Below are 11,202 nucleotides of genomic sequence, written 5' to 3'. Positions count from 1 at the left end.
TCGGATCGGGTGATGCATGCTAGCTAGTGTAGGCAGCAGCTAGCGTTTAATTTGATGCTCCATAGTATTGAAACAAAACGGCGATCGAACACATGGTGATGAGCGGTGTTTGCTCGTTGCGCTGCTCAATCGTCATGTATGGTACAGTACATGCTGGTGGAAGCCGTACGTTGGACGGGCCGGGCCGGGGCCGATGTGCCGAACGATAGAGGCTCACACGTGGACGTGGCAGGCGGCGGTCGTGAGAGCGCTGACGTTGGTAAGCTCCAGCTTGAAGCTCAGTCCGTCCGAGGGGAGCAGCCGAGGTGGGTGTCGCCGTTGGTGGTGAGCACCTCGAAAATGTCGCCATCGAGGGCGAGGATGTCGACGGTGACGCGGCCGATTGAGGTCCAACACCATCATGTTTCTCTCCTTTCTGCCGGCCACCTTGTGGAGGCCATAGGCGATGATGGACTGGCGCCAGCGGGCTCATTGATGAGGCGGTCGGCGGGCGTCCCTGGTGGCCTGTCACTGCGGCCGGGTCGTTGAAGAAGGCCGGCATGCATGCATGGTGATCTATCACAGCGTCCCGGAGCTTGAGCGCCTTCGAGGTAAGCCTCGGCCGTCTCTCCTTGATCCTGGTGAGGATGGACGATTGCACTCACCTCCTCCCTCCGCCTTCGGGTTGAGGTTGAGTGTCCGGAAGGACGTAACCGGCCTTGGCCTCCACCTAGACGACGACGACCTTGAACGGCAGCTAGCTAGCAGCTTCATGCATGTCCCGCTAGCTGCAACTCGGCGTTATAGACGTTGCCGCAGGGTGCGGGTTGATGGCCCTCGCCGGAGTCGGTGAAGGCGCCCCGGGCAGGAGGGGGTGATGAGCTAGGTTTGCCCTGGTCATTGGTGACGATGTCAACACGTGCGGCCGTTCCGGTACACGATCACGTACACGCAGACGCAGGAGTAGGTGGTGCCCAGGGGCCCAGGCCAGGTCGATGCCGATCACCGGCCGGAGCCCTTCTCCTTGGCAGCCGCCGATCGAGCGAGCTGGCGATGGCAGCGGCCGCTTGTGTTGTGTTGGTGGATGATGCGATGGACGCAGGAAGAGTAGGCCTGGTCCGTCCAACAGCTATCTTCCTTAGGTTGGCGATGTAATGACAGAACGGCTGCGGAGCAATAGTGCCACCTCGGATGTAGAAACTAATATAGGTGAAAAGAACTAAAAGCATAAATTCACGGGAAGAAGCGTATTGTGACGGTAAACCCGAGAGACTCAACCCGTGCTTTATTATTAGGGAAAGACTAGGAAAATGGCCCGTGCGTTGCACCGGGATAAAAATTCATCGGACTCCTCCAACACTCCTAATTTAATCACTATGTTGTAAGCTGGCCATCTTTGCAAAAATAAAGCCCAATAAATGATGCATTGATCTTTTCTTTTGAGATGGGAAATGCCTTCATTGTTGGACTTGCGGGTTGTGCTTCGCTAATGAGTAAACATCAGAATGAGGAATTACCATTTGCGTCCAGTTGAATGTACGTGTTATTGTTAAAGTTATTAATATATGCATCATAACTTTTTATCTCAATTGGCTAAAGCAACCCATTTTGAAACTTTCCTTCAAATATGAACACTTTTTTAAATAAAATAAAAGCAAAACACTAACCAGTACAGCCAAATTATATTTGTTGAGGTAACCCACCAATGAGCAACGTGCATGTTCTTCTCTTTGATCATATGTATGAGCAATGCTGATCCTTCAACCATAACTTGATTGAAGCACGTCCACCTTCAGGGATGTTAAGCATGGCACACATTTTCTTGTCCAGAACAACAACTTCACGGAGATCAGACTCTATGACCATGACTTCTAAATGACTATGTTTTGGCAACAAAGGTTTATAACGCAGTCATGTATCTAGGTGGGATCAGGTGCGCCTAGAAATAAATTGTTTTGTATTCTGCTTTCGTATGTAAATCTTCGTTGTATACTTCATAGCATGTTTATGTATATATGCTTCCTGTGTGTATGGTAGCATGTGTATACATGTTATTTCAACATTCTGTAATCCTAACTAGATTGATGTCCATTTCCTTTCCTTCTTTTGCGTAGTAGTATAATAGCAGTCTATGAAGTTAGATAAAAAAATAGTAACAGTCTGTAAAGGACATAAACAATCATCCAACTTCAGTTAAAAACGATCAACAGCAAAATATTCTAGTCCTCTTATATTTTTCCTATTTTTTTCTTCATCAATCAGGGTCATAATCACCAATTGTTAGAATAAATCCGAGACATACTATTGATCATCCGAGAACCAAGCAATCACACGAGCACAACACCGAGATTTGTTAACGAGGTTCACCGATATGGCTACATCCCCGGGGCTTGACTATGGGCGCTCCTCCTCATGACACCGCTACAATACCGCACCCGGTCACCCTGGACACCGGCACATGCCGCCGGCTTCCCCTACGTTCCGGTACTATTATGTTGGCATAGGTTACATCATGTGTCTACCCCCGCTATATAAGAGAGGCCTAGGATATAAGTGTCCTATTAGGACACAACTCCACATCCTATGTAAACACAATACAACTCCTAATCCAACTATAACCTACCTTGTACACAATATTCGACACAACTCTAACAAACTTCACCTTGGTGAATATTTTCTACCACCTTGAATTTGTCAATGCGTCAAACTTCCATGTACATTGGACTTGAGCTTATTCCATAAGTAACGCTGCTACTCCAAAGACTTCATATGACTCCACCTGCAACTTGTAGTCCCTTCTTTTCTTGACCAGAGTCAACACTCGAGCAAAATTAAGTTCCTTGTTACTCTAGTTTGTGCTCCCAACTTCCAGAGTATCCATCCAACGTCATCACACACTGATCACTGACCTGCGTGAAAGTGAACAACTCACATATTGGGTGTCACACATAAGAGTTACCTGAACTCAATATCACCGCTCCTTTCTTGACCGCTTGTCTGAAACTTGAAGGAATTTCACCGTTGCTTGTAGTCATCCCGAGTCAAATTCGCAGTTGTCTCACCACATGTATGACCACCAGAGCCCTGGCCCGTCTCCATGCCCCGTGCATACCGCACGTCTTGCCGCTATTACCGCGTCAAGTCTCCGCTGTCCCGGTCGAGTCTCAAGGGTCGCGAACCCACACCACTCAACCCCCACTGCAGAGTACCACTGATCATCACCGACCGATGACAAGTTTCACGCTTCCATCAGACCACTGGGCGCCAGTCCGAACTGCATGTCACTCGCTTTTCCCCCTTACTGAATAGGCTTCGATTCCCTGGATCCTTACACCGTAGCCCCTCAATCCAGCTCCACCTTCAACATGACTCCATGGTAGATGATCAGTCCACCCCTGCACATCATCGACTTCAAGCTTCGTGTATACACTGTCTTGAATCAACCCCGCGCCATAGTCTTGTCGAAGCCACACAAGCCCTCGGGGCCTGCGCCACGTGTTTCCACGCCCAGAAAACGGTCACCATCGGCATCACGCTCCTATGTCGTCGTCGCCGATCCCACCACCGTCTTCTGTACCAACCGATTTCCGTCGATCCGTCAGACTGCCTAGTCTGACCCAACCGAACTTGTCCGACTGCAACGACACGCTCAAGGCTCCTAAATCGTCTTCACGAATTTCCATCCATCACATGATAATTCCATCTCAGCTGACATGACTTCCCGCAACGCCTTCAAGCATCCCCATTGTGCTAACAAATCTTTCACCTTTGTCTGGCATAACCCAAGGTTTTCAGTTTCATGAACTTCTTCACCTCAAACTTGGTACCCGATGACGCCACAGTTCTTTGTACGGCTGACCCTGCGAAAAATTATCCATCCAAGCTTCCAAACATGATGCCCTGCAATCCGGATGCACATAACAAAACACAAACTCCCTGTACACTTCTCGTGTGCAAGCAGCAGAAAAACCAGATCAAAGATTGATTGAATTTTGCTACTCACGAGAGCTTCTGGACTAGTACTTGATGCTTCACCAAAAAACTTTTGGAGTGCTGCTTCGATTTCTGCCTGGGGGCATGAACTAATGCTAGCTTTGCTTTGCCCTGCTCTATTCGATGTCTCCGTATCATGATGGTCTTTTTCTTCCCGATTCGATCTGCCTCCGTCCGTGTCGCACGAGGACTCGGTCCTCTTTTGGTCCAAAACAAATCACATGCACACACCACGTAATCTCTGCCTTGCCTGCAGCTCCGGACCTGAACCACGGTCTAGCCGGCCACGCTACCGCACAAGCACCTTAGGCCGGCCTGCTGCCAGCCCATCCAAGCACCTGCTGCTAGCCCATCCCATCTTTGGCGCCTGCTGCTCCAACTGCTGTTGCCGCACGTCTCGGCATCGTCCTCATAGCTTTCCGAATAGATCCTGCTGCCACCGTTCCGATCCGCCGACAAACTTTCTTTGGTCTCCAGCTCGCTTTCAACTCCACAGCTAAAATCTGTCGGCTCTGCTTTTTCTAGATCAACAATCCGTTATCTCCCGACAACCTAGCTCTGATACCATTTGTTAGAATAAATTCGAGGCATATCGTTGATCATCCGAGAATCAAGCAACCACACGAGCACGACACCGAGATTTGTTAACGAGGTTCATCGATATGGCTACATCCTCGGGGCTTGACTATAGGCGCTCCTTCCCATGACACCGCTACAATACCGCACCCGGTCGCCCTGAACACCGGCACATGCTGCCGGCTTCCCCTGCATTCCGGTGCTATTATGTTGGCATAGGTTACATCATGTGTCTACCCCCGCTATATAAGAGAGGCCTAGGATACAAGTGTCCTATTAGGACACAACTCCACATCCTATGTAAACACAATACAACTCCTAGTCCATCTGTAACCTACCTTGTACACAATATTCGACACAACTCTAACACCAATGTCAATGTCTTATGCAGCGCATCACTTCATTATTTTTTTGTCGTTAAAGTATATGCAACAGCGCAAATAGCCCATCCCACATATAGAATCGTTAGCTTTTTCTTCTTCTTTACTTCTTGTGTAATTAGCTCTTTCCTTCTTTATTTCTTCTCTAATTAGCCTCTCTTTCCTTCCTCATTTATCTGTGTGATCTCCGAGAGATTTTCTGATACACAGGAAATTAAGGTCGTATATAAATGAGATAGATTGGTTATAGGGAAGCAAGGTGAGACTATTTCTGGGAGTATTTGAATCAACCTTCTCATGTATCAAATGTACAAAACAAAGGAGGGGTTTCTCTTTTGCAAAGAGCCTACACGTGTGTGTTTCTAGTGTCTTCCGTTGGATTTGCATGTGGCATGTACTCAGATACGTATCGTCGACAGCATATATAGTGGCAGGTGCCCACTACGATAGCATCACCTAGTTCTCTCGTGATCATTATCTTCCTTGGCAGATGTTGCCATCACTCTGGCTTATGAGCGGCTTCACCAGCCGCCACCTCCAACTAAGATCGGCCGGTCATCTGTGTCCATCCCATCGAACCTCCCAATCAATGTGGGGCATAGTTCATCCTCATCTGCTCTGACCACCTCGGCGACACCTCTGAGCACGATCCCCTGCCCCCATCTAGACCATCTCAAACCTTCCCTTCTCCTTCCCAAGAAGGCCACGGTGATGGGCGACCACTTCAGCGCTGCTTTCGCGTAGGTGTGGTCAGGGTGGTGCTAGTGCGACCTTGGCGAGCAGCTGCTTACCCACTTATGCGCAGGTCTTAGTGCGGGACTCCACCAACGCCATTGAAGGTCAAGGTGGGAGGTTGGCGTCGTTGCCTTGTCAGGAGGGGCACCGTTGCGCAGGAGGTCGCGACGGTACAGACCGGCGGGGAGCGACGGGATGTGCAGCCCGGTGGGAGGGTCGTTATTGAGGCACTTTGGGGAGGGGTGCCAGCACGGATGACGGGGATGGTGATAGAAGCTGTAGCATGGCCTCGCGCCTCCTCGAAGCGACCAGCCAAAAATAACGCGTTGCCCTTCCTTCCTCGTCGGCCTGCCTTGTCAGCGAATCGATGGGCTAAACTGGTTCCTAATGGCAACCGCCCGAGCAGGATGACTCTCTCGATCGAGTTAAGTCGACATGACTTTTTTTCAGAAATCGTCTCGACGTGACTTGTACCCTGATGAATTAAACCGTGGGATCACCCTCGCTTGCGTACAATTCGGCCGCTCCTCCGCTCCACGGATCCACCCTCCCCACCTCTTCTCTCTCTCTCACGAGCCAATACTTATGGGAGACGACAGAAAAGGCGGCGACCGATAGACCGTGTTGTAAGGGATCACGAGAAAAAACAACAACTAGATGGGTAGTTTAGTTTCCAAGAAATCTGGGGAAGCAATGTGAAGGTTCGTGTGCGTGTATGTATGAAACAGACACGAACATTTATGTCTTCGATGGGTTGAGGCAGAACACGATTGAACCGGTCAACTAAAATCTAGCCAAAAATAAATGACCGACCCAGATCAAACGTGCCTCTATCTTTTAATATTTAGGTAAATATAAAGATAGGCACGTAAAATAGTACCACCTTGGATGTAGAAAATAGTATAGGTGGAAAAAACTGAAAACATAGATTCACAGGAAGAAGCGTATTATGACGGTGAACCCGACAAAGTCAATCCGTACTTTACTATTAGGGAAAGATTATTATTATTATTATTATTATTATTATTATTATTATTATTATTATTATTATTATTATTATTATAGCACACATGCCCGTGCGTTGCAACGGGAGGAAAACAATCCAAATGCCCTCCAATACACATGTTCAAGACTCCACAGGTCCACTTCCATTCTTTGAAAGTGGAAGCATGAGTGAAACGGGGTGGATAGGGGATAGAAGATTGACAAGTAAAAAAAATTCCTCGTTTTACCACCATTCCTAACAAAATGATCTATAGATAAAATTGTACAGTATTCTAAAAAAGTGTATAGCTACAAAGGAAATGACCATAGTAGAATACATACATTATCTAGCCAACAATTTTATAATGATATGGTCACAAACTTTAGTTGTATTATTACTGGCTCATGTATCATTCTCTCCCATAGAAATCATACAGCAAAAAGATTCAGAACGCAAATGACCAACATACTCTGAGTCAGTTCTCATACATACACTAATATGAATCCAGACCATATACTTTCAGTTTCTATGAGAAAGAAATTGTAGCAAGGAATGCTGCATTGGTCGGTCCGTCCATGAGAAAATGCAGCAGAAGGCCTCCATCCTAAAAGCCAAGACCACCACAGTCATCTTGTCATGGTCGCTTTGTAACCAGAAGAAGGAGCGCACGCTCAGCAACCACAAGTTCGTGGCTGCCACGTTATCATCAGCAGATCATTGGCTGAGGTCGAGAGCCTTGAAGGTGTCTGAGCAGAGGACGAGCGCGTGCATGCAGCATATGCCGACTCCTCAGCAAAAATGGGAAAAAAACTCAACTTTGTCAGCCCAGTGAAAGGTGCCATGTTAGTTCAATATGTGCCACTTCCTGGTGTAAAAACATGGAGCAATGACACATGTATGCTCAGGAAGCTATCTATAACATTGTAATGGGATTAAAATTAGCTATCTAGTATCGTATGTCTGCAATCTTGTCATCTTAATTATGCAAAAACAGAAATCTGAAGCTAGCTGAGCATAAATGGTTTTTTGGGTTGTTTTCTTGTCCTAAAATAACATGGAGGAGGTACCAAGGGTTCTGCATTGAGCTCTGATTTATCTTCGTTATCGACGTGATACTGATGTTTGTGATGAACTAAATAGACAATTTGTGGTGCTGGGATGATTCATGATGGATTGATAAGATGAGCTTCGCAGCAACTACCATCATGCATTAGCATGGGTAACATCCAAAATTTCCCAAAGCAACCATGTATTTATGTGTATTCTGTTGGCTTATTTCCCTCTGAAAATTGACAAACATTCACACTTCTAGTATTATATCCCTCTGAAAATCTATTAAACATCCACAAATCTGCTTTTGGTGTAAGAAATTATAACCCATAAATAAGAAATTTTTAACTTAATTAGTCTTACCAATCTACATAAAAAAATTTGATTTATCCATTACCGATTAACTGTAACAACAAAAAAATCAAGTCACACACTCACACCTCAAATCTTGGGGCATATGCAGTCTGTTGAAGCCACAAACATAGACCCATATCATGTGAATTTCCAACAGAAAATTAGGACTCCATTTGCCTGTTTGATCCTTACCAGTTTATTACTTCCGTTTCTATCAATTCCATGATCTCCCATAATGCTTCCAACTGATTCATAACTCATGTCGGTCCCTCGAGCTGCAAATTTTCATGCTGAAATGCAACAAAATTTATACCATGCATTAAGTCATGCAAAAATACCAACCTAACATATGCCAGTATAGTTTGACATAGATTCAAATTACCATCCTTCTCAGTAGCATGTGAAAACACCAAAAGGCATCTGTATCATCCTCGTATAAAACAACAAAAGGGGAAAGCAGATCGCTCATACCTACAATCAACTTATACCAATTAGGCAGTTTAAATAATTGAAGCAAAACTATGCAATGCTCCATTGATATGCAAACCTTGACAGTATCCAGTGGAAGGATCAACCCATGCATAAACTGCAAGTATATCTGACAAACCATCATGGCAGCCGCCGCTTGAACCCCGCTGGTCGCTGCCCACGGAGCCGCTCGTCGCTGCAGCCCCTTTGGAATCGCCAGATCCACCCGCCTACGCTCTATTCCCAGCGCCGGCCCTCGCGAGCTGCTCCCCTCGTTCTCTTGCATCAACCAGAGCCGCCATGGATGGCCGCTGCGTACGCATATGCCCCCCCCCCCCCCCCCCCCCCCCCCCCCCCCCCCCCCCCCCCCCCCCCCCCTGCTCCTCCTCTCACCCGGGCAGTGTGCCGCCCGTGCCCTTTATGTGCTTGCCGCCGCCGTCCTGCTCCTGATCGGATCGGCAGCCCGCCGCTCGATCTGCAGCCCAAAAAGAATCTTGAAGCGTTTTTTTCTTAACTCACCTGTGTGTTGCAACGGGAGAAAAAATAAAATTTCAGACTGAAAATGTTTCACAATGAACATGCCAAATCCTGCAATGCCTATATGATAGCAAAAATCAAGCAAAACACAAAACAATGGCAATCTCCATTAACAAAGAATGGTGCCAAACTAAAATAAATAAATTTGGTCCCATACTATAAATAATTCACAATACAACAACAACAACAACTTATCAGGTCAAGGATACAAATGACTTGTAGTGAAGTGCAGAACCCATGGGTAATCGACCTTTAAGTAATTTTAATGAAAGATGGCATAATGTGAGAATTTGCTTTTCTTTTCCATATGCACAACACCTCCTGAACTTGAGCACTATATTTTTGTTTAAAAGTGCAGTCTAGGCACCGGATCCTCTCTACCTGGTAGCAACGCTGCAAGGTTCAGAAAAAGCCAAAGCAACAACAATTGCTTACCAAGTGGGTTCAGAAAGGCATTGAGACGAATAGGAACTCTGCTATCAGCTGGATGCAACTAAGACGGATGACCTGCACAAGCCGAAAACTGCCCACGATGCCGCTCCTCTGCTAAAAGACAAATGCTTCAAAGCTCACACCCAATTCACCCAACAGTTTCATGTTCCTATTTTCTTCTTCAGCTCTTTGAGAATACCGTGGCATGTGAAGGATCCTAGGACTTGGACATGCGGAAGAAGAGAGGATGAACGACCTAGCAAATCAGAAACATTTTAATTCATCTCATCAATAGCTTATGTGCTAGGTGATGCAGCGGTGTTGTGAGAGCACACACACGCCATGTCAGACCCTGGCCTGCAAGACCATGCCCCTCGCCGACCTCCATATCTATTCCGTCGTCAATGGAGACTACCAGAGTCCAACACTAGGGGCTGATGGCGACCATGTGCGCGGGTAGGGCGGCGGGCACCCGGGACGCGGCGACCACTGCCCCACCACCCCTCCTGCTCTTCCCAGAGCAGGTACCAGCATGAGGTTCGCGGTGCGACACTCCCCTCCCCCCATCAGGCACCACGTTGCCGCTGCCAGCCCACCACCTGCCCCTTCGATTGCCTCTGCCTCCAGCCACCACCACCGACGCGTCCACCCTGCCAAGTTAGACCATGTTGCTCCCCCACACTCCATGGACGTCACGGGCGACCGGCTGGATTTGACGATGCTTCCGAGTTCCGACTGTGGGCTGCCTCCTCCCCACGTATGGGATTCTTCAATGGCATAGGGGACGGCCCCAGGTGGCGCAGGGGTTGGGTAAGATCTGGGAGGAGCGCCGCCAGAGGTCGAGGTAGGATGTGATGTCTCCTTGCCTCCGCGGCCTCTGGTTCCCCACGGCCTCTTCCCCGAGGAGGTGCGCGTCGTCTGCCACGACCGCGCTGAACAGAGGAGGATTGAAGGTGGGAGGAGATTCGAAAAAAAGGTGGGAGGAGGGTTGGACGTGGCGGCGCGTAGCGGCCGGCGGCGAACAGTGAGTAATAAAAAAAGAACAACATTGATAGACCAAACGGACGTAGGAAAACACGGACGAATTTTTTGGACGTGCGATAGGCGAACCAGGTCGGACGGACGGACGAACATGCTATTAGTCCCACCTCGTTTATATTATGATTTTGTCTGTATGAATCGTAAAAGCGTATTACGACTGGGCGGAAGCGTATTGTGACGGTGAACCCGACAAAATCAATCCGTGCTTTATTATTATTAGGGAAAGACTTGCTCGTTACAAATTATCTTGCTATCAAACTACTCGTTACTTACAATTTCAGCACTTGCAGACAATACCTTACTGAAAACCACTTGTCATTTCCTTCTGCTCCTTGTTGGGTTCGACACTCTTACTTATCTAAAAGAGCTACAATTGATCCCCTATTCTTGTGGGTCATCAAGGCTATTTTCTGGCGCCGTTGCCAGGGAGTGAAGCGCCTTTGGTAAGGAAACATTTATATAGTGTGCTGAAATTTATTATCACTTGTTACTATGGAAAACAATCCTTTGAGGAGTTTGTTCGGGGTATCTTCACCTCGTCCGAAACCACAATTAGCAACCCCTCGACCTACTGCACCTACTTAAAATATTGAATATGAAATTCCTTCGGGTATGATAGAACAACTGCTAGCTAATCCTTATACAGGAGATGGAACTGAACATCCTGATATG

At 47.4% G+C, this 11,202-nt stretch overlaps 1 long non-coding RNA gene across 2 annotated transcripts; it reads right to left on the bottom strand.

Annotated features, from left to right (window-relative positions):
* Positions 1 to 6,986: 6,986 nt before the first annotated feature.
* On the bottom strand, positions 6,987 to 8,873 carry LOC125517530. 2 transcript variants are annotated; one of them, XR_007287666.1, is made up of 4 exons: positions 8,600 to 8,873; positions 8,435 to 8,523; positions 8,245 to 8,342; positions 6,987 to 7,433 (listed from the first exon to the last, which is right to left on the bottom strand). It is a non-coding gene; the product is annotated as an uncharacterized LOC125517530 (long non-coding RNA). The 2 variants fall into 2 exon arrangements; XR_007287665.1 differs by having other exon boundaries at positions 6,987 to 8,342; positions 8,600 to 8,872.
* Between the last annotated feature and the right edge of the window lie 2,329 nt (positions 8,874 to 11,202).

Source organism: Triticum urartu, chromosome 6 (assembly GCF_003073215.2).
Source record: "Triticum urartu cultivar G1812 chromosome 6, Tu2.1, whole genome shotgun sequence".
Taxonomy (NCBI): domain Eukaryota; kingdom Viridiplantae; phylum Streptophyta; class Magnoliopsida; order Poales; family Poaceae; genus Triticum; species Triticum urartu.
Note: the sequence above shows the minus strand (reverse complement) of the source record. Positions and strands in the feature narration are given on the sequence as shown.